Raw genomic sequence first — 24,360 nt, forward strand, 5'->3', positions numbered from 1 at the left:
CATTGAATGACGGTCACCTAAATTTTTAGTCCTTTGCTTCATACTTTAGCTTCTGACACACCAATCTTAGGTCATCCTGGTTGTACTGACACATTTAATTCTATTTCACTGATTTGCAATCTTAACCTGCCCCACTCAAAACTTACTCAGAAAAAATGTACTTCAAGGATGAAGTCTGAACAAAATATTTGAAATAATTCATATGGCAAAATTTATTTCATCTAGGAAAGAATTGGTAGAAATTTTATTATAGGAAAACGTAATGCTTGTATCTTTAATTGAAATAGTTTGAGGATACAGCACACACTGTGACACAAAATGGGAACTTAACAAACATGTGTTGAGCAAACAAAAGAATAAAAAATGGATTTTAAGAAAGATACAAGTTGCAGCCATGGCTGAAGAATTATATCTAATATGTAATTTGTGTATTGGAGTATTATTGGCTATGGCAAAAGAAGAGCTATGCTGCATCAAACTTGTAAAACACCTAATGTTGTATGCTAAGGATTTTGGTATTTATTTCATGGATTTTAAAGTAGATAAATTTCATGAGTATTGGGGGAAAAGAAAAATAGAATGGGATGGATGTTAAGCGAGAACTTGGTTTCAATGATGTGAGTGTGAGCTACAATTTCTAAGGATGGAGATCAGTAAGAATGTAATAAGGTACAGATCTTCCTCAACTTATGATTGGGTAATATCCTGAGAAATCCACTGTAGCTTGAAAATATCATATATTGAAAATGCATTTCATAGACCTAACCTACCAAACCGCATAGCTTGTTAGCCTACCTTAAACAGGCTTGGAACACTTACACTAGCCTACATTTGGGCAAAATAATCTAACAAAAAGCCTACTTTTAATAAAGAGTTAAATATCTCATGTAATTTATTGAATACTGCACTGAAAGTGAAAAACAGAATGGTTAATGGGTACAGAATGGCTTTAAGTGTACCAGTTGTTCCCATTCATGATAGCGTGGCTGACTCGGAGCTGCAGCTCACTCCTGCTGCCCAGCATCACGAAAGAGTATCATACCACACATTGCTAGCCTGGGAAAAGATAAAATTCAAAATCTGAAGTATGGTTTCTACTGAATGTGTATTACTTCCACACCATCACAAAGCCGAACCACGGTAAGTCAGGGACTGACGATATTTGATGATTTGGAAGTCATTGGTGACTTTTGAGAAGGTACATTGACAAACAGGTGGAGACAAAGCAAGAAAAAGTCAATTACATTTTCTGTTCTGACCAAAATAGAGTAACAGGGATCAGAGTTACCCTCTGGAACACCTAAAAAAAAAGGGTAGGGAAATAAGACAACAGTTTGCAAGACACTGGACATCAAGGAGCAGAGACTCATTCCTGAGAGACAGGAAATAAATGATGTGAGCCTTATGGTTGCTTCACGTTACCTGAGTTTCCAGGCCACAGCTCAGGGAGGGGGATCCCAGGCAGAGACCAGCAGTCTCACTAAATAAAGGAGAAAGGGCTGAGAGACTCTACAGAACACGGTGGGTAGAGTTTTCAAGATAGAGTACCAGAGAGGAGAACGATTCACAGAGAAGGAACTCCAGAATCTTGCACCTAACTGTTCAGCTGTTTACTGTTCACTGATTGGCAATCTTAACTGTTCAGCTGATTACTGTTCAGCTAACTGTTCAGCTGATTACTGATCAGCTTATGTGTGTGAGTACATTACTAGAGGGCAGGAAAGGAACCACTTAAATGGACTATAGAAAAGAGTGCCTAGTATTCATATAGGGCCTGAGATACTGACTTTTCCTATCAGCCAGACTGTAAAACCTCAAGATTAACAGGGCAATGGACAATATACATGGAAAGGTCTTGCCTCGGTGGTTGGGAATATTTAACCATATATTATAAAAGAACAATACAGGAACATTATTTAGCCATATAATATAACAGGAGACTTCTATATTTCTTTCTACCAAATCTTTAAAAGGACCTAAAAGGATCAAACCATTTCCAAGCAACTTCACAGTATCCCAGAAAAAAAGGTAAAAAATATTTGTAAAAATAAAAAATTATCCAGCACCCAAAAAGGTAAAATTTACAATGGCTGGCATCCAATAATCAATTATCAAGGAAGCAAAGAGGCAGTAATCGCCCTTGTAATGAAGAAATGAAGCAATCAAAGCCAACTCATAATCGACACAGATGTTAGAATTAGCAGAAATGACCATAGAACAATTCTTATTACTATACTCAAAAGGTTCAAAAAGTTAAGTTAGAGACATGGAATATATTTTTTAAAGTCCTAAATCAAACTGCTAGAAATGAAAAATGCAAAGTGTAAGATAATAAAAAAAACACACATTGAATGGCATCCATGACATTATTAGACACTGCAGATTAGTGAACTTGAAGACTAAGCAAGAAATATTAACCAAAATAAAACACAAACAAAAAGAAAAGATTTTTCAAAATGAGCAGAGCATCAGTAAACTGTTTGAAGAAAACTTCAAACAATCTAATGTATATATATAAAAAATTGGAGTCTCCAAAGGAGAGGAGAGAGAAGGCAAGACAGAAAACCTGTTTGACGAAATAATGGCAACTTTTCCCCGATTTTAATGGAAACTATGTCCCCAAATCCAAGAACTTCAACAAACTTCAAGCACAAGAAACATAAAAAAAAAGAACAAGTCATATCGCAAACAAATTGTTCAAAAACCGTGATAAACAGAAAAGTTTTAAAGCAGCCAGAGGGAAAAAAGACACATTACATACAAAGAAACAAAAATCAGTATGAAATCAGACCTCTTATCTGAATAATGCAACTGAGAAAAAGTAGACAGCCTCCTTAAAGAAAGAAAAAAAATTGGTAAACTTAGAATTCTATGTACAGTGAAAACATCTCTTTAAACCAAGGCAAAATAGGGATTTTTTTCAGTCATACGAAAGATGAACAAATTCATTACCAGCAGACATAAAGTACCCCCAAAAGAGTTGAATAATTTCAATTAGGCAGAAGGAAAATTATACCAGATGGAAATAAGTATCTAAAGGAATAAAGAGTAGTGAAATTGATAACTACATGGGTAGATAAATAAGATTTCCTATATATTAAAATCATTGGTGATTCAGTATTTAAAGAAAGGTATTTTTTTAGGTAGTATGGAATTTATAAGATACATAAGAGCAAAATGGATGTCAACAGTAGAACAAAATTGGGAGGAGAACTCAATCAAATAGAAGACAGAAAAAATAGAGATAAATCAATGAAGGTAAAAGCTGATTCTTTAAGAAGACCAATAAAGTATAGTAACCTCAAGCCAGTCTAATTAGTAAAAAAAAAAGACTGCTAAAATCAGCAACGGAAGAGGTGACATCACTCTACAGATTCCACAGCTATCTAAAGGATAACAAGAAGTAACATGTATACTTTGACTACAATTTTGACAAGATAGATGAAATAGATATATTCCTTGAAATACACAAACTAATAAAGTTCATTCAAGAATAAATAGACAATGTGAATATACCTATATCTATTAAAGAAGTTGAATTTTGCTTCAGGTTCATCAATATTTTATCAACTATGAGACCAACATTCATATATACTCCTCTCATATTTTTGTAATGCTATGAACATTACACTGTTGTATCAATTACTGGTGAAAATGAAGCCATAAGTAAAAGCAGAATTACTCTTTAAAAAAAATGATCTAGTTGGGCTTCCCTGGTGGCACAGTGGTTGAGAGACCGCCTGCCGATGCAGGGGACGTGGGTTCGTGCCACAGTCTGGGAAGATCCCACATGCCGCGGAGCAGCTGGGCCCGTGAGCCATGGCCGCTGAACCTGCGTGTCTGGAGCCTGCGCTCTGCAATGGGAGAGGCCACAACAGTGAAAGGTCCATGTACCGCAAAAAAAAAAAAAAAAAAAAAGATCTTGTTAAGTCACTACAGCATGGGAGGAATCTCAAAATAATAGTGTTGAGTAAAAAGAGAATTGTATAGCTCCACTTATATTAAGATTGTAATGAAATAATTATGACAATTATTTTGTTAACCAAAAATTTAAACCTATGGTCAAAACAATGTTAACTCTCCTTAATGAAATTATTAACTCCCCTTTTACAATTCCATCAAGCCCCCAAAAGCAGATTGAATACTACTTACTTAAATTGTAGGTAAAACTTGAGTTATGCCATTTTACCTTATCTCCCAACTAAATATAATTTTTATATTTTACAATATTCATAAAAATTCACCACAAAGGAATATTTCCATATCCTATATCACAGATACAGAACAGCAGGGTGCTTCAAGTCCCTGGCAAATGTAGTTTGCAAAACAGACATCTGTGATCAAAACTACACAGCAACATCAAATATCCTCAGAAATCTATTCATATGCTTTGCATTTCATGAATAGCAATTTAAAATTCACTCATTAAGAAATCAAGCAACTCCTTTACATTTCCAAAATAACAGCTAAAACTGTCTGGGACAGGAAAATTTGTAGCTAGAAAAATTCATAGTGCAGACCTAAAGTGTACTTCTGTTTCCATTAATGAAGGAATTCATAGATAAATGGAAGTATATGTATATATTTCATCCTTATAGGAGAGGATATCTGTTTATGTGCAAATATTCTATCTCAAATGAAGTTGGCCTGTGAGCATCGTGTGCCTGAAGAACCAGGTCCTTTCTATGTAGTTTTGGAAGCCAAAGCCTAGAATTGCTCTCTAATCTAAAATTTCTCACCACAACCTTAAGTCCATATCACTGCTGTATCTTATTTATGCAATGATTTCCAAATTAGTCTCTCTTCTTAAGTATATTTTTATAAAATGCAAATCTGGTCAAATTCATATGCTTGTTAATTCTCCAGGCTCATCTAAACTTACCTATACGCATAAACACATCTCTCTCACACACACACAGCCACACAAACACACTCTTACATTCCAGATTCCAGTCAACATGTCCTTTTCATACCTCTATGTCTTTGTACATGATCTTCCCTATTGTTAGGGTTTCACTCAGGCCACTGTGATCTTGTTTCAATGCTCTCTCCTTCGAGGCCAATTTTATGATTGGTTTTATTAAGATCTTATGTTTTTAGACAAGGACCCTCATTTGCCAGTTGCCTTCTACTGAAGAATTCATTCTAATACTCCAGACAAATGAGTAACTAATGCCTTCAAAATCTAGGAAATTGGGGCTTCCCTGGTGGCGCAGTGGTTGAGAGTCCGCCTGCCGATGCAGGGGACACGGGTTCATGCCCCGGTCCGGGAAGATCCCACATGCCACGGAGCAGCTGGGCCCGTGAGCCATGGCCGCTGAGCCTGCGCGTCGGGAGCCTGCGCTCCGCAATGGGAGAGGCCACAACAGTGAGAGGACCGCATACCCCCCCTCCAAAAAAAATCTAGGAAATTGAAAAACTTATTTACTCACACATCAAAGAGGCCAATATTATGCCCTCTGGCTCAGCATTATCTGGTTTCTGTGGCTCTTCATTCAAGCCTTTGACTTTGTGAAGCAGCTTTCACCCTTACACTATTCCATCCCATAAAATCTGCTTTTCCACATTTTGGTTACGTGACCTTGCATTTCACAGAACACATTTACTCAACTATAAAGTGGAAACCATATCATCAAACTCAAACTTTGGTGAGAATTAAATGATCACTTTACATAAGTCCCTAATATTACAAGCATCACAGAATGATACTCAGCAAATATTTGTAGAAGAGTAGGAGGGAGAGAGGAAGGAAGGAGAGTTCCAAAAAGGTACAGAGAACCCAAGACAAAAAAAGCTTTAATGGGGTTTATCTTGTGTGATAGCCTTCAATTAAAGCTCAGTCGATCTTATCTATTAAGATGAAAAAAATGTATTTGCAAAATGAGAGTCACTAGAAAAGCTTCCTATTGCTTATTGGTGATGGCTACTTCCAGTGAAATAAACTTTCCTTGGAGAAATTATGTGGTTTTTTCCACTGCTATAATTACCTGTATTGGTATAAGTTGTCATATAGAAATAAACAGGAGCAATGTTTGATCTCTTTGGATTTTTTTTTTTTTAGCATCAATGAGACTTTAAGAAATAACCTGCCCTCAAACCTGTAGTTTTTAGGAGAGAGAAACCAGCAGAGCCTTATATATCTGTGTTAGTGTAGCCTCCTAAAGTTTTCAAAGTCCATTCACAATCTTTGGGTTTTGCTTTGTGTTTTTTTTTTTTTTTGGTTGGTTGGTTGGTTTTTTTGTGGTACGCGGGCCTCTCACCGCTGCGGCCTCTCCCGTTGCGGAGCACAGGCTCCGGACGCGCAGGCTCAGCGGCCATGGCTCACGGGCCCAGCCGCTCCGCGGCATGTGGGATCCTTCCGGACCGGGGCACGAACCCGTGTCCCCTGCATCGGCAGGCGGACCCCCAACCACTGCGCCACCAGGGAAGCCCATCTTTGGTTTTTTTGAGGTTAACGATATAGAGAAACCAGAGGGTATTATTGTCTTCATTTTAATAACTGAGAAAACTCCAGATAACTTGAGTTACCTAAAGTGTGAGATCTGAGTCAGTGTCTTCTAATTGTGTGCATTATTTCCACACTGACATTCAGCAATATTATGAAAAATGAAATATACATCTTGAAACCTTGGACCCCAACTATTGAAACTAGGGCAATAACATATGTACCGGAGCCTCTAATAAAGAAAACACAAAGATATGCTTTCATTTTCTGGAATGAGTTGTACCCTGCTTTTCATCTTGCCTGTTGTTGGTCAGTTATGTGGCAGGAGGGGGAATAAATTCCTTTCTGGATGTAAAAGCCACAGACAAGGTGGAAGTGGACTGCATGGCCACTCATACTCGTATCATGCTCTCCTGATCTTTCACCATTTAAAAATAACTTAAGGATATTGTTCTCTTTCAATCTATCATTAGAGTAAATAAGGAACTTTTATTGTGCATAATAAAGACAATGCCTTTAAGTAAGCAAATATTTATGGCATAATTTATTCAACAGATATTTCCATCATGAGGAAGAAACTGATAGTACATGGAAGGATTGAAAGGTAATGAATAGCCACTCCTGTTATTTAATATCTTACAAAATAGAAACCTGTGATTTCTTAATTATCGCCCTTTCACTGCTTTTTTTTGCCCAAGTGCAGAGCACTTAACTTTTTACATCAAATGGTATCCTACTAAAAAAGGGAAAATATTATACCTCATCCTATTTTTTGAAACATATATTTTCTATTTGCTACAACCCTAGTGAAAACAAACATTGTGTAATTATTAAACATTGCTAACCAGGTTAATTATGCTCATATTAAAATTCTTTAAAATAAAGATTTGCTGAGGTTAGGAAAATAGGTTGCAGTAGGCTGGAGCAAACTTTCTCTCTGTTAAAATTCCCTTTGGTGATATGTGTGTCCATGTGAGCCTCCACTTTAAGCCAGCCACGTGCCTAAAGGTGATGGTATATTATACAAATATTATAATAATCAATTGTATTACAGTGTCACATAAGGGGTAACAAAACCTTTGGAGAATTTCGTTCTAGGAATATGTAGTTTAATAAAGAAACAGGAAATTGTTTTTCATTTCTGACACTCTGCATGAAACAGCATTAAAAGTCCAGCCTTTTGAGCCAGGCAGAAATGAGTTCATAGTCCAGCACTGCCATGTTGTTATCCTGCGGCTATAGGCAAGTGGCTTTGCAGAATATGTTATCTCATATACATACATATATACACACATACATACATATATATATATATATATATATATATATATATATATACACACACACACATACATATATACCTAAATATAAAAGAATATTATTCAACCATAAAAAAGAAGGATCTCCTACCATCTGTGACAGGGCTGGACCTTGAGGACATTATGCCAAGTGAAATAAGCCCGACAGAGAAAGACAAACACTCTATGATCTCACTTATATGTCGAATCTAAAACAAAAAACTCACAGAAACAGCAGAATGGTGGTTGTTAGGTACTGGTGGGTGAGGGAAATGGGTAGATGTTGGTCAAAGTGCACAAACTTCCAGTTATAAGGTGAGTAAGCTCTGGGGACCTAAAATACAACATGGTGACTATGGTTAACAGTGCCATATTATATACTTGAAAGTTGCTAAGACAAACCTTAAATGTTCTCACCACATACACACAAACATTTAATTATGTGAGGCAATGGATAAACTAACCTTACTGTAGTAATCATTTCATAATACATACAGGTAACAAATCATCACATTATATACCTGAAACTTATACAATGTTATTTCTCAATTATATCTCAATAAAGCTGAAAATTTTTTTAATTAAGAAAATAAAAATTGGGCTTTCCTAGTGGCACAGTGGTTAAGAATCTGCATGCCAAACTTGCACAAGCCTCTTAGATAGCCTCATCCACCAGAGGGCAGACAGCAGAAGCAAGAAGAACTACAATCCTGCAGCCTGTGGAAAAAAAACCACATTCACAGAAAGACAGACAAGATGAAAAGGCAGAGGGCTATGTACCAGATGAAGGAACAAGAGGAAACCCCAGAAAAACAACTAAATGAAGTGGAGATAGGCAACCTTCCAGAAAAAGAATTCAGAATAATGATAGTGAAGATTATGATGCAGGACCTCAGAAAAACAATGGAGGCAAAGACTGAGAAGATGCAAGAAATGTTTAACAAAGACCTAGAAGAATTAAAGAACAAACAAACAGAGATGAACAATACAATAACTGAAATGAAAACTACACTAGAGGAATCAATAGCAGAATAACTGAGGCAGAAGAACAGATAAGTGACCTGAAAGACAGAATGGTGGAGTTCACTGCTGCGGAACAGAATAAAGAAAAAAGAATGGAAAGAAATGAAGACACCCTAAGAGACCTCTCGGACAACATTAAATGCAACAACACTCGCATTATAGGGGTCCCAGAAGGAGAAGAGAGAGAGAAAGGACCCGAGAAAATATTTGAAGAGATTATAGTCGAAAACTTCCCTAACGTGGGAAAGGAAATAACCACCCAAGTCCAGGAAGGGCAGTGAGTCCCATGCAGGATAAACCCAAGGAGAAAAACGCCAAGACACATAGTAATCCAATTGGCAAAAATTAAAGACAAAGAAAAATTACTGAAAGCAGCAAGGGAAAAACGACAAATAACATACGAGGGAACTCCCATAAGGTTAACAGCCGATTTCTCAGCAGAAACTCTACAAGCCAGAAGGGTGTGGCATGATACCCTTAAAGTGATGAAAGGGAAGAACCTACAGCCAAGATTACTCTACCCGGCAAGGATCTCATTCAGTTTCAATGGAGAAATCAAAAGCTTTACAGACAAGCAAAAGCTAGGAGAATTCAGCACCACCAAACCAGCTCTACAACAAATGCTAAAGGAACTTCTCTAAGTGGGAAACACAAGAGAAGAAAAGGACCTACAAAAACAAACCCAAAACAATTAAGAAAATGGTCATAGGAACATACATATCGATAATTACCTTAAATGTGAATGCATTAAATGCTCCAACCAAAAGACACAGGCTTGCTGAATGGATACAAAAACAAGACCCATATATATGCTGTCTACAAGAGACCCACTTCAGACCTAGGGACACATACAAACTGAAAGTGAGGGGATGGAAAAAGATATTCCATGCAAAAGGAAATCAAAAGAAAGCTGGAGTAGCAATACTCATATCAGATAAAATAGACTTTAAAATAAAGAATGTTACAAGAGACAAGGAAGGACGCTACATAAAGATCAAGGGATCAATCCAAGAAGGAGATATAACAATTATAAATGTATATGCACCCAACACAGAAGCACCTCAATACATAAGGCAACTGCTAACAGCTACAAAAGAGGAAATCGACAGTAACACAATAATAGTGGGGGACTTTAACACCTCACTTACACCAATGGACAGATCATCCAAAATGAAAATAAATAAGGAAACAGAAGCTTTAAATGACCCAATAGACCAGATAGATTTAATTGATATTTATAGGACATTCCATCCAACAGCAGATTACACTTTCTTCTCAAGTGCACATGGAACATTCTTCAAGATAGATCACATCCTGGGTCACAAATCAAGTCTCAGTAAATTTAAGAAACTTGAAACCATATCAAGCATCTTTTCTGACCACAATGCTATGAGATTAGAAATGAATTACAGGGGAAAAAACGTAAAAAACATAAACACATGGAGGCTAAACAATACGTTCCTAAATAACCAAGAGACCACTGAAGAAGTCAAAGAGGAAATCAAAAAATACCTAGAGACAAATGACAATGAAAACGAGACGATCCAAAACCAATGGGATGCAGCAAAAGCAGTTCTAAGAGGGAACTTTATAGCTATACAAGCCTACCTCAAGAAACAAGAAAAATCTCAAATAAACAATCTAACCTTAAACCTAAAGGAACTAGAGAAAAAAGAACAAACAAAACCCAAAGTTAGCAGAAGGAAAGAAATCATAAAGATCAGAGCAGAAATAAATGAAATAGAAACAAAGAAAACAATAACAAAGATCAATAAAACTAAAAGCTAGTTCTTTGAAAAGATAAACAAAATTGATAAACCAGTAGCCAGACTCATCAAGAAAAAGAGGGAGAGGACTTAAATCAATAAAATTAGAAATGAAAAAGGAGAAGTAACAACAGACACTGCAGAAATACAAAGCATCCTGAGACTACTACAAGCAACTCTATGCCAATAAAATGGACAACCTGGAAGAAATGGACAAATTCTTAGAAAGGTATAACCTTCCAAGACTGAACCAGGAAGAAATAGAAAATATGAACAGACCAATCACAAGTAATGAAATTGAAACTGTGATTAAAAATCTTCCAACAAGCAAAAGTCCAGGACCAGATGGCTTCACATGTGAATTCTATCAAACATTTACAGAAGAGCTAACACCCATCCATCTCAAAGTCCTCCAAAAAATTGCAGAGGAAGGAACATTCCCAAACTCATTCTATGAGGCCACCATCACCCTGGTACCAAAACCAGACAAAGATACTACAAAAAAAGGAAAATTACAGACCAATATCACTGATGAACATAGGTGCAAAAATACTCAGAAAAATACTAGTAAACATAATCCAACAACACATTAAAAGGATCATACACCACGATCAAGTGGGATTTATTCCAGGGATGAAAGGTTTCCTCAATATACGCAAATCAATCAATGTGATACACCATATTAACAAATTGAAGAAGAAAAACCATATGATCATCTCAATAGATGCAGAAAAAGCTTTTGACAAAATTCAACACCCATTTATGATAAAAACTCTCCAGAAAGGGGGCATAGAGGGAACCTACCTCAACATAATAAAGGCCATATATGACAAACACACAGCAAACATCATTCTCAATGGTGAAAAACTGGAAGCATTTCCTCTAAGATCAGGAACAAGAAAACGATGTCCACTCTCACCACTATTATTCAACATAGTTTTGGAAGTCCTAACCATGGCAATCAGAGAAGAAAAAGAAATAAAAGGAATACAAATTGGAAAAAAAGAAGTAAAACTGTTACTGTTTGCAGATGACATGATATATACATAGAGAATCCTAAAGATGCCAACAGAAAAGTACTAGAGCTAATCAATGAATTTGGTAAGTAGCAGGATACAAAATTAATGCACAGAAATCTCTTGCATTCCTGTACACTAATGATGAAAAATCTGAAAGAGAAATTAAGGAAACACTCCCATTTATCACTACAACAAAAGAATAAAACACCTAGAAATAAACCTACCTAGGGAGACAAAAGACCTGTATGCAGAAAACTGTAAGACACTAATGAAAGAAATTAAAGATGATACCAACAGATGGAGACATATACCATGTTCCTGGGTTGGAAGAATCAATATTGTGAAAATGACTCTACTACCCAAAGCAATCTACAGATTCAATGCAATCCCTATCAAATTACCAATGGCATTTTTTATGGAACTAGAATAAAATATCTTAATACTTGTATGGAGACACAAAAGACCCCAAATAGCCAAAGCAGTCTTGAGGGGAAAAAAACGGAGATGGAGGAATCAGACTCACTGACTTCAGACTATACGACAAAGCTACAGTAATCAAGACAATATGGTACTGGCACAAAAACAGAAACATAGATCAATGGAACAAGATAGAAATCCCAGAGATAAACCCACTAACCTATAGTCAAATAATCTATGACAAAGGAGGCAACGATATACAATGGAGAAAAGACAGTCCCTTCAATAAGTGGTGCTGGGAAAATTGGACAGCTACATGTAAAAGAATGAAATTCGAACACTCCCTAACACCATACACAAAAATAATCTCATAATGGATTAGTGACCTAAATGTAAGACTGGACACTATTAAACTCTTAGAGGAAAACCTAGGAAGAACACTCTTTGATAGATACCACAGCAAGATCTTTTTTGATCCACCTCCTAGAGTAATGGAAATAAAACCAAAAATAAACAAATGGGACCTAATGAAACCTCAAAGCTTTTGCACAGCAAAGGAAACCATAAACGAGATGAAAGACAACCCTCAGAATGGGAGAAAATATTTGCAAACAGATCAACGGACAAAGGATTAATCTCCAAAATATACAAACAGCTCATGCAGCTCAATATTAAGGAAACAAACAACCCAATCCAAAAATGGGCAGAAGACCTACATAGATATTTCTCCAAAGAAGACATACAGATGGCCAAGAAGCACATGAAAAGCTGCTCAACATCACTAATTATTAGAGAAATGCAAATCAAAACTACAATGAGGTATCACCTCACACCAGTTAGAATGGACATCATCAGAAAATCTACAAACAACAAATCCTGGAGAGGGTGTGGAGAAAAGGAAACCCTCTTGCACTGTTGGTGGGAATGTAAATGGATACAGCCAGTATGGAGAACAGTATGGAGGTTCCTTAAAAAACTAAAAATAAAATTACCATAGGATCCAGCAATCCCACTACTGGGCATATACCCAGAGAAAACCATAATTCAAAAAGACACATGCACCCCAATGTTCACTGCAACACTATTTACAACAGCCAGGTCACGGAAGCAACCTAAATGGCCATCGACATACAAATGAATAAAGAAGACATGGTAATATATACAATGGAATATTACTCTGCCATAAAAAGGAACGAGATTGGGTCATTTGTTGAGACGTGGATGGACCTAGAGACTGTCATACACGCGTATGTGGAACCTAGAAAAATGGTACAGATGAAACGGGTTGCAGGGCAGAAGCTGAGACACAGATGTAGAGAACAACATATGGACACCAAGGGGGGAAAGCTGCAGGGGGGTGGTGGTGGGGGTGTGATAAATTGGGTGATTGGGATTGACATATATACACTGATGTGTATAAAATTGATGACTAATAAGAACCTGCTGCATAAAAAAATAAAATAAAATTCAAAAATTAAAAAAAAAGAAACTGCCTGCCAATACAGGGGACACGGTTTCGAGCCCTGGTCCAGGAAGATCCCACATACCGCAGAGAAACTAAGCCTGTGCACCACAACTACTGAGCCTGCGCTCTAGAGCCCGTGAGCCACAACTACTGAGCCCATGCACCACAGCTACTGAAACCTGCAAGCCTAGAGTCCATGCTCTGCAACAAGAGAAACCACCACAATAAGAAGCCCACACAACACAACAAAGAGTAGCCCCTGCTCGCCACCACTAGAGAAAGCCCATGTGCAGCAACAAAGACCCAATGTGGCCACAAATAAAATAAATAAATAAATTTATTTTTAAAAATAAATAAAAAATAAAAACCACTGAAATCTACTATATATTGTATGTTTGCAATCTTTCCTCCAATTTTTTTAAAAAGCAAATTTAGCATGATGAACCTTCAAAATTTTCACAGTACAGTACAGTGCATCAGTACCAATATTTAGTGGATCTGTATTCAGTGGACTAAAAAACTCCATAAGATCTACTACTTATTACACCATTATTATTGAGCCTCTGGGAGAGAAAAATCTGTAATGGAAACACAGACAATATCTAAGGTTCCTTTTCTGCTGTTTTTAGAGAGACAAGACAGTTACTCTTGAAATTAAATAAAAATTCAGGACAATAATATAAGAAATGTCTAAAGGCCATATAAATGTAGCCCTTGATAAGCTACTTTTTGAAGTTTAGTTCCTCTGTCTCAAACTAATCTTCAGGATTTACTGATTCCAAAAGCTACTCACATGCTGGAAATGTACTACCTACTAACACTTCTACAAGAAAAACTATAAATGAGATTTCAGTGACTAGCTGGAAAAGAAAAAAAAAAGAAAAAAGGGGGGAAAGTATTATGTTAGCCTTCCAAACTCACAACAGAAGAACCTAAAGTTTAAAAATGAACTTGAGTTTTTTCATAATGAATAGACTACTTTATCAAGGTCAGTCTTTTAAAAATAATTGCTACCACATATTAATTGAAGCCAATGAGCTAAGTGTAACATTAGCATCATTTTAAATGAATCATCTAACTTAATACTTATAATATATGGTATTATTAGCCCCATTCTTCTGATGAGTAAATCACTATATGCAAGTTCACATAGCTTGGAACAAGCTTTCAACTGAGGACTTTTTGACACAGAAGCCCAAGTCTTTCATACCTGCGAAAGAAATAAAGAATGCTTACTGCATTCATTTTGTACCTATATATCTTAAATGAAGTAGCAGTACACTGAGAATATATATAGATCATGAATTATCTCAATTCCCAGGGCTGCTATTATATCATTAAGCTATTATTGTTAACTTTCTGCTAACTACCAGAATATTGACTATTATAACTAAAATTAAAAAGAGGACTTCAATTTACAGACAAGTGAAGTCACACAGTATATGTGTGTGGTAACATCTCAAATTTGGGTATTGACTTTTACCTTTTCAGTATAACAGTTTATCAAATGACAGCATGGTGCTTAAAAGATTTTACTTATAGGCTGTTTTCAAGAGGCAAATGTCTTGGGAATTTTTCTCACTTCACTGTTCTTTAGCATAATGTATACCCTATGGCTCATTTTCCTAGTTAATGATCAACTTGAGCAATATGTCTTTTTAATGTGAATATGAAATTTGTGTTCTGCAAAGATGGTGATGACAGAACACAGCAACAAGCTTTTCATTCATTTATTTTTGCTAGTCTTTTTAAAATTAAAGTCATCTGACCAATAGTTTATGAAATTATTATTTAGAGCAAGAACCTTATTTATTTACTCCTGGGTAAGAAAATGAAAAAGTTAATAAAGTTCATAAAACTCCATTACCTAATGAACTCTAGTTCAATAATGCACCACAGACTTACATACAAAGGGCCTTGCAAACACTTAACCATGAGTTAAATCAATCAAAATAAATACAGTTGCAACCACAAAATTGACTACATTGAAAATATTTATAACATTTCTGAGAATGTTTTCTCCATCCTGCTGGGTAAAAAAGTCACTGCTGTAAACAACTGTGGTTTTTCTTGTAATTTGGCAACAAAACAGTCAATATACAATACAGCTCTTCTTATTACAAATATATAGACAGTCAATACGTATGTTGACTGATTGGTTTTACTTTTAAAAAGCTATTTCTGTGGCCCACTGTTGATCTGATTATAATAAATTTTATACCAGAAATAATCTTAACACAGTGTTTTTTTAGACCCTGTCAACAGTTAGTCTCCAAACCGACAGATCTTGATTGAATACTGTTTTCCTAATAGTGATAAGGAGGAAAGCTAAAGTAAACTTAGTCAAGCCTTTCTGTAGTACTTTAATTCCCTTCATTTAATATAATTACTATCATCTAGAAAAAGACAACCAAACTTTAACCTGTCACCAAAATAAAGATGTGATAAATTAGTTTCAAAATCCTGGAGGAGGAAATGAAATGGGCATGGAGGAAAAAATGATATTCCCTTGCTCCTATCTTCATAAAGTACTTCTTAATTTATTTATTTAATACAAAGATATTAGAAATTTCTAATAATATACCAGATTAAATTTAACAAAATTTGATTGTAAAATATGTATTTCCAATGCTGTATATTCTAAAGTGACATGGTTCCATTTCTTAAACTGCCCTGTGCCTTAATATGTTCTTTAATTTATAAATATTTTAGTAAAATAAATCTGAAAAATTCGCCCTATAAAATCGCTTCTTAGAGTTTCCCAATGCCCATGAGTTCATTAAATGCCATTTACAATAATGGATTCAAGAAATAAATTTAATATTTGTTAAGCGCAGTGTTTCCTAAAGTCATTTGACTTTAGAAAAGATTTTTTTTTCAAGTAATACCTACGAAACTCTCATATATCAAGTGGAACATCCTTTGGAAAAACACCAGGTAAGAGAATATTATCTGTGTTTACAATTCAGATTAAGCAAGTTATAAAAATCAACACAATATTACATTTATATATTATAAATAAATAATTAAAATACTATTTCTGGAATTTAAATCTTCAGTATATGAACTGAATAATGCAATGAATCAGACAAAAGGGAAATAAAATTGAGGAAATACTACAGAATGTTAAATAAAAGTTACAGTGATTAAATATATGAGGGATAATTAAGAAATATGGTGATTAAGTCCAACACAAAACTAGCAGAAGTTCTAAAATCAGTTAACATAAGAAACAGAGAAGAAATCATCAGAGACATTAATAAAATAATATCCCTTAGCTGAACAAATATCTGAGTTTTTAGACTGAAATAGGTCCACAGAGTAATTTACAGAGTTCAAAGTGTTAAAAAAAGATTCATAGCGAAACATACGCTGATGAAATTTCAGAAACTTAAGTATAAGGCTTTCTAAAAAGATGTCAGAGCAGAAAAACAAGGGACCTACTAAGGAATCAGATGTACATCTAACCCTTTACCAGAACTGCTGGATACTAGACGTCAACAGAATAATGCCTGATAAAAACTATTTTATACCAATAGTTTATACCCAGTCAGATGACCAATTCTGTGAAAGAAGAAAAAAATGCAAATGCGAAGAAAATTTTCCCACCACATGTTCATATTTTTAAAATTCTATTAAAAGTATTTTGACAAAAAACTATTGCTTCAATTTATGTCAGAGTGTTCTGCCTATGTTTTCCTCTAGGAAGTTGTATAGTGTCCACTCTTAAACTAAGGTCTTTAATCCATTTTGAGCTTAGTTTTGTACATGGTGTTAGAGAACATTCTAATTTCATTCTTGTACATGTAGCTATCCAGTTTTTCAGCACCTCTTATTGAAGAGACTGTCTTTTCTCCACTATATATTCTTGCCTCCTTTGTCACAGATTAATTGACCATGAGTATGTGGGTTTATTTCTGGGTTCTCTATCCTGTTCCATTGATCTATGTGTCTGTTTCTGTGCCAGTACCATACTGTTTTGATTACTGTAGCTTTGTAGTATAGTGTGAAAACAGGAAGCATGACTCTTCCAGCTCTGTTCTTCTTTCTCAAAATTGTTTTGGCTATTCGGGATCTTTGGTGTTTCCATACAAATTTTAAAATTATTTGTTCTAGTTCTGTGAAAAATGCCATTTGTAATTTCATAGGGATTGCACTGAATCTGCAGATTGCCTTGGGTAGTATGGTCATTTTAACAATATTGACTCTTCCAGTCCAAGAACACAATATATCTTTCCATCTGTTTCTGTCATCTTCAATTCCTTTCATCAATGTCTTATAGTTTTTGGAGTACAGGTCTTTGCCTCTTCAGGTAGGTTTATTCCTAGGTATTTTATTCTCCTTGATGCAATGGTAAATGGGATTGTTTCCATAATTTCCCTTTCTGATATTTCATTGTTAGCATATAGAAATGCAACAGATTTCTGTATATTAATTTTGTACCCTGCAACTTTACCAAGTTCACTGATGAGCTCTAGTGGTTTTCTGGTGACACCTTTAGGACTTCCTATGTATAGTATCATGTCATCTGCAAACAGTGACAGATTTTACTTCTTCCTTTCCAATTTGGATTTCTTTTATTTTTTTTTCTTCTCTGATTACCGTGGCTAGGACTTCCAAAACTATGTTGAGGGCTTCCCTGGTGGCGCAGTGGTTGAGAGTCCGCCTGCCAATGCAGGGGACACGGGTTCGTGCCCCGGTCTGGGAAGATCCCACATGCCGTGGAGCGGCTGGGCCCGTGAGCCGTGGCCGCTGAGCCTGCGCGTCCGGAGCCTGTGCTCCGCAGCGGGAGAGGCCACAACAGTGAGAGGCCCGCGTACCAAAAAAAAAAAAAACCAAAAAACCAAAAAACAAACAAAACTATGTTGAATGAAAGTGGCAAGCATGGGCATCCTTGTCTTGTTTCCCATCTTAGAGGGAATGCTTTCAGCTTTTCACTGTTGAGTATGATGTTATCTGTGGGCTTATCATATATGGCCCTTATTATGTTGAGGTAGGTTCCCTCTATCCCCACTTTCTGGAGAGTTTTTATCATAAATGATGTTGAATTTCATCAAAAGCTTTTTCTGCATCAATTGAGATGATCATATGGCTTTTATTGTTCATTTTGTTAATGTGGTGTGTCAGACTGATTTGGGATACTGAAAAATCCTGGCATCCCTGAGATAAATCCCACTTGATCATGGTGTATCATCCTTTTAATGTTTTGTTGGATTCAGTTTGCTAGTATTTTGTTGAGACTTTTTGCATCTATGTTCATCAGTGATATTGGCTGGTAATTTTCATTTTGTGTAGTATTTTTGTCTGGCTTTGGTATCAGGGTGATGGTGGCCTCAAAGAATGAGTTCGGAAGTGGTATTTCCTCTGCAATTTTTTGGATTAGTTTCAGAAGGATCAGTGTTAACTCTTCTCTAAATGTTTGGTAGAATTCACCTGTGAAGCCATCTGGTCCTAGACTTTTGTTTGTTGGAAGTTTTTAAATAACTGATTCCATTTCAGTACTGGTAATCAGTCTGTTCATATTTTCTATTTCTTCCAGGTTCAGTCTTCAGAGATTGTACCTTTCTAAGAATTTGTACATTTTTTTCTAGGTTGTCCATTTTATTGGCATAGAGTTGCTCACAGTAGTCTCTTAGGATCCTTCGTATTTCTGTGGTGTCAGTTGTAAGTTCTTTTTCATTTTCGATTTTATTGATTTGGGCCCTCTCTCTTTTTTTCTTGATGAGTCTGGCTAAAGATTTATCAATTTTGTTTATCTTTTCAAAGAACCAGCTTTTAGTTTCATTGATTTTTTTGGACTGTATTTCATTTACTTCTGCTCTATTTTTTGGATTCCTCTCCTAAAGTAAAGAAAATATAAGCAAAAATAAACAAATGGGACCTAATTAAACTTAAAAGCTTTTGCACAGCAGAGGAAACCATCAACAAAATGAGAAGACAACCTATTGAATGGGAGAAAATATTTGCAAATGATATGACCAATATAGGATTCATATCCAACATATATAAACAGCTCATAAAACTCAACATCAAAAACAAACAACCCAATTAAAAAATGGGCAGAACTGAATAGACATTTTTCCAAAGAAGAAATGCAGATAGCCAATAGCCATATGAAAAGATGCCTAACATCAGTAATCATCAGGGAAATGCAAATATTGGGTGGGCCAAAAAGTGCCTTCAGTTATTAAGGAAAAATAAAAGACACATCTTTCATTTTCACCAAGAACTTTATTGAACAACATATTCACCCATTTGTTCCACTACCTTCTGCCATTTTTCAGGCAAATTCATGATTCCATCTTCCCATAACATTTTATCTTTTTGAGCAAAGAACTGTTCCAGGTGCCTTTTACAGTCTTCCGGGGAATTGAAATTTTTTCCATTAAGAGAATTTTGTAAAGACCAAAATAAACGGAAATCCAAAGGTGCAATGTCTGGTGAATAGGGCAGATGAATCACAACTTCCCAGCCAAGCTGTAACAGTTTTTGCCTGGTCATCAAAGAAACATGTGGTCTTGTGTTATCCTGGTGGAAGATTAATGCATTTTCTGTTGACTAACTCTGGATGCTTTTGTTGACTGCCACTTTCAGTTGGTCTAATTGGGAGCACTACTTGTTGGAATTAATCCTTTGGTTTTCTGGAAGGAGCTCATAATAGAGGACTCCCTTCCAATCCCACCATATACACAACATCACCTTCTTTGGATGAAGACCAGCCTTTGGTGTGGCTGGTGGTGGTTCATTTCGCTTGTCCCACGATCTCTTCCATTCCACATCGTTATACAGTATCCACTTTTCATCACCCATCACAATGTGTTTTGAAAATGCAACGTTTTCATTACGTTTCAGTAGAGAATCACAGGTGGAAATATGGTCAAGAAGATTTTTTGCACTTAACTTATATGGAACCCAAACATCAAAGTGAGTCACATAACCAAGTTGGTGCAAATGATTTTCAGTGCTTGATTTGGATATTTTGAGTATGTTGGCTATCTCCCACGTGGTATAATGTTGATTGTTCTCAATTACTGTTTCGATTTGATTGCTATCAACTTCAACTGATCTACCTGACCATGGAGCATCATCCAGCGAGAAAGAAATCTCCAGCACGAAACTTCACAAACCACTTCTGTCATGTTCAATCAGTCACTGCACCTTCTCCATACATTGCACAAATCTTTTTGTGCATTTCAGTTGCGTTTTTACCTTTCTTGAAATAATAAAGCATAATATGCCAAAAATGTTGCTTTTTTCTTCCATCTTCAATATTAAAATGGCTACACAAAAATTTACCAATTTTGATAAGTCTTTCTTTATATGCATGCTGATATGACAGCTGTCACATACAATCTCACAAAATTGTTTTGAAGAAAGTTAAAGACAACTAAGTGCTACTAGAGCCATCTTACAGAAAAAACTGAACAAACCTTTTGGCCCATCCAATAAAAACCACAGTGAGATACCACTTCACACCTGTCAGAATGGCTATCATCAAAAAGTCAACAAATAACAAATGTTGGTGAGGATGTGCAGAAAAGAGAACCCTTGTACACTGTTGTTGAGAAAGTAAATCGGTGTGAAAAACACAGTGGAGTTTTCTCAGAAAACGAATGGCAGAGATACCATGTGACCCAGCAATTCCACTCCTGGGTATATACCAAACAAACAAACAAACACTAATTCAAAAAGATACATGCATCCCAATATTCAAAGCAGTGTTATTTACAATGCCAAGGTATGGAAGCAACCTAAGTGTCCATCAACAGATAAATGGATGAAGAAGATGCGATATATATATATATATATATATATATACACAAATATATATATAATGGAATACTACTCAGCCATAAAAAAGAACGACATTTTGCCATTTCCAGCAACACGGATGGACTTGGAGGGCATTATGCTAAGTGAAATAAATCAGACAGAAAGATAAATACTGTATGATATCGCTTATATGTATCATCTAAAAATACAGCAAACTAATTAACATAACACGAAACGAGCAGACTCACATATATAGAAAAGAAACTAGTGGTTACCAGACATGAGGGGAAAGGGGAATATAGGGGTGGGGGAGTGGGAGGTACAAACTCTTGGGTGTAAGACAGGCTCAAGGATATACTGTACAACACGGGGAATACAGCCAATACTTTGTAATAACCGTAAATGGAAAGTAACCTTTAATATTGTATAAAAATTTTAAGTACTTTAGCAAAATAATTTTTAAATGAAAGAATAATATGAGAATTTTAAACAGTGGTGATACCATATGATCTGTAAGAAGAAAATAAATCTCCAAAGAAATAAAAATAAATACATTATGGCTGCAACTAGAGAAAACCCGCATGCAGCAACAAAGACCCGACATAGCCAAAAATAAATTAATAAATAAATACACTTTTAAAAATAAAGAAATTAAATAAATAAATACATAAGACTTTGGAAACTGAGACATTTACCTCTTAAGCAGTAGGTGATTAACATCACAGATTTATATTTGTTACTCTATAGATCCAATTGCAATCCTTGATTTTTCCATGAATAATAACAGTTAGATTTTTATCTCTTTTATGGTGCTTACAACAATGCCCATGAAAAAGCTGTTTTCTAAAGATTTGAATTCATCTTGGATTATTCTTTTATCACAGTATTTTTCATGACAGAATTAATTGTTCTAAACATGTTTATTAACTTGTCAAGGGAATATTTATCATTTCCTTTGTTAGATGTAGCGGAATGATGTTTTCTACCTAACTAACAAGTATGCCTTAGTTTCTCCTTGTGAATGAGGAACGATAAATGCCTCTTTTGCCTCTGGCTCTTCCTCTGTAAACTGGACACAATATATATTCTTTCTAAATTTCGTATGAAATCAAACAAATGGGTTATTTGTAAATCAATATAATTTATGTAACATGGTTTTGCATGTTATCTGTCTCAGAATAAGCATCCAGTATAATATTGCTATTTCATACAGTATAATTATAATTAGAAAACAGAAGTAAACTATATTCAACGCATAAAGGGGAAGCAAAAGTCATAGAGATCTTCTTATATCTCACAAATATTTTCATTTATTTATAGGAATATGCTTTAAAGTCTCAAGACATTTCGTAGATTTCATGTTTATTTATATAGTAAGAGAATTTTCATAAGGGTATAATTTTAGCTTCCTTACTTAGAAAAATTCTGAGGAACTTATATAAGAGCCAATGTTTCAACCATTCCCTTTAATAATACTGTAACTAGCAAGCTAATGAGTATTCACTTATCTAAAATATCCTAAAGTTCAACTGGGCAGCTTCAAAATTTTTCATATGACTGTTGATTAAAACTTTTATTTGTACCTTGTATCCATTTCATTTTTTTTACTTTCCAAAAGAATATATTGTATAAAGGACTCATATCTAGGATATATAAAGAACTCTTAAAACTCAACAATGAGAAAACAAGCAACCTAACTTTATATATGTGTGTATACACACACACACACACACAATCTATAAGAACAAAAGAAAGAAAAATACATATACACATATTTTTACCAAAGAAGATATACAGATATACAAATAAGCATATGAAAAGATGCTCAACATCATATGTCATTAGGGAGATACAAATAAAACCACAATGAGATATAACTACACACCTATTAGAAGAGCTAAAATCCGATAACTGACAATACCAAATGCTGCTGAAGTGCAACAAGAACATACATTCATTGCTAGTGAGAATATAAAATGATACAGTTATTTGGGAAGACAGTTTGACAGTTTCCTACAGAGCTAGGCATAGTTTTACAATAGGATCAGGCAATCATATTCCCCAGCTAATTGAAAACCTATATTCACACAAAGGCCTATACCCAAATGGTTACAGCAGCTTTTTTTATAATTGTCCCAAACTGGAAATAATCATATCATATTATCCTTCAACAGGTGAATGGATAAACAAACTTGGTATTCGAGATGATGGATACTTCAGGGGATAAAAGGGAAGAAACTATAGATTCACAGAACAACATGGATGAATCCTAAATGCATGTTGCTAAGTCAAAGATGCCAAATTCAAAAGTCTACATATTGTATGATGCCGTTTATTCAACATTCTGGAAAAGACAAATTGTAGGGATGGAAGACAAATCAGCATTTGTCAGAGGTTGGGAGTGAATGACTACAAAGGCCACTCACAGAGAATATTTTAGGTTGATGAAACTGTACTGTATGGTACTAGGCATAAGATACATGACTACACATCTGTCAAAACACGTAGACTAGTACATCAAAGGGTGAACTTTAATGTATGCAATTTTTAATCAGAGTATCCTGGATGTAATGCATACTGTGACAAAGAAATTTAACTGTATTCCCAATATATGATAAAACGGCACTGAAGGGGGTGGAGAAAAAGGAACTGACATAAGTGACTTTGGAAAATGATGTTTTGATTGGTAAATCTAAGACTAGGTGCAAAAATAACTGTACATAAACACAATTTTAGTTGGTAAGTTTGCTTCTCACAGGAATACAGTTAAGAAATATGAAAACACATTTACACTAGTGTAGAACAAATAAGTAAATAAATGGTAAATAATTTGAGTCAGGTTTCTCACTGTTAGTAAAAGAAGTTACAAATAAGCAAGAGGCAAAAGCTAGAATGAACCATGTGATACTGGATTAGAGTCAGACATTAGTATGAACTCACGTTTAGTTTAATAGGTATAGAGATAGACACCTATAGAAAGGATTATAGATATGTGTATACATTGGTTAATATACATGCATATATTCCATAACTCTGCGGAGAGACTAGAAACAATGACACCAAGTAGCAACAAACACATCTAGCATCCAGGCCTTAGTTTCTAAACATGGTTCTCCAAAATAACAAAAACCAGACATCCTTGGAGAAATGACTA

At 35.3% G+C, this 24,360-nt stretch overlaps 2 pseudogenes across 2 annotated transcripts in view; one reads left to right on the forward strand and one right to left on the reverse strand.

Moving 5' to 3' along the window:
* The window catches only part of LOC307055630 (centrosomal protein of 78 kDa-like), a 324,466-nt pseudogene that overhangs the window by 268,818 nt on the left and 31,288 nt on the right, over positions 1 to 24,360 (reverse strand). The gene's annotated exons all lie outside the window — the stretch shown is intronic.
* The window catches only part of LOC307056608 (ferritin heavy chain-like), a 35,083-nt pseudogene continuing 11,666 nt past the window's right edge, over positions 944 to 24,360 (forward strand). The window contains exon 1 of the transcript in view: positions 944 to 1,033. The product of the transcript in view is annotated as a ferritin heavy chain-like (transcript). The remainder of the gene's footprint in view (positions 1,034 to 24,360) is intronic.

Source organism: Hyperoodon ampullatus (assembly GCF_949752795.1).
Source record: "Hyperoodon ampullatus genome assembly, chromosome: 7".
Taxonomy (NCBI): domain Eukaryota; kingdom Metazoa; phylum Chordata; class Mammalia; order Artiodactyla; family Ziphiidae; genus Hyperoodon; species Hyperoodon ampullatus.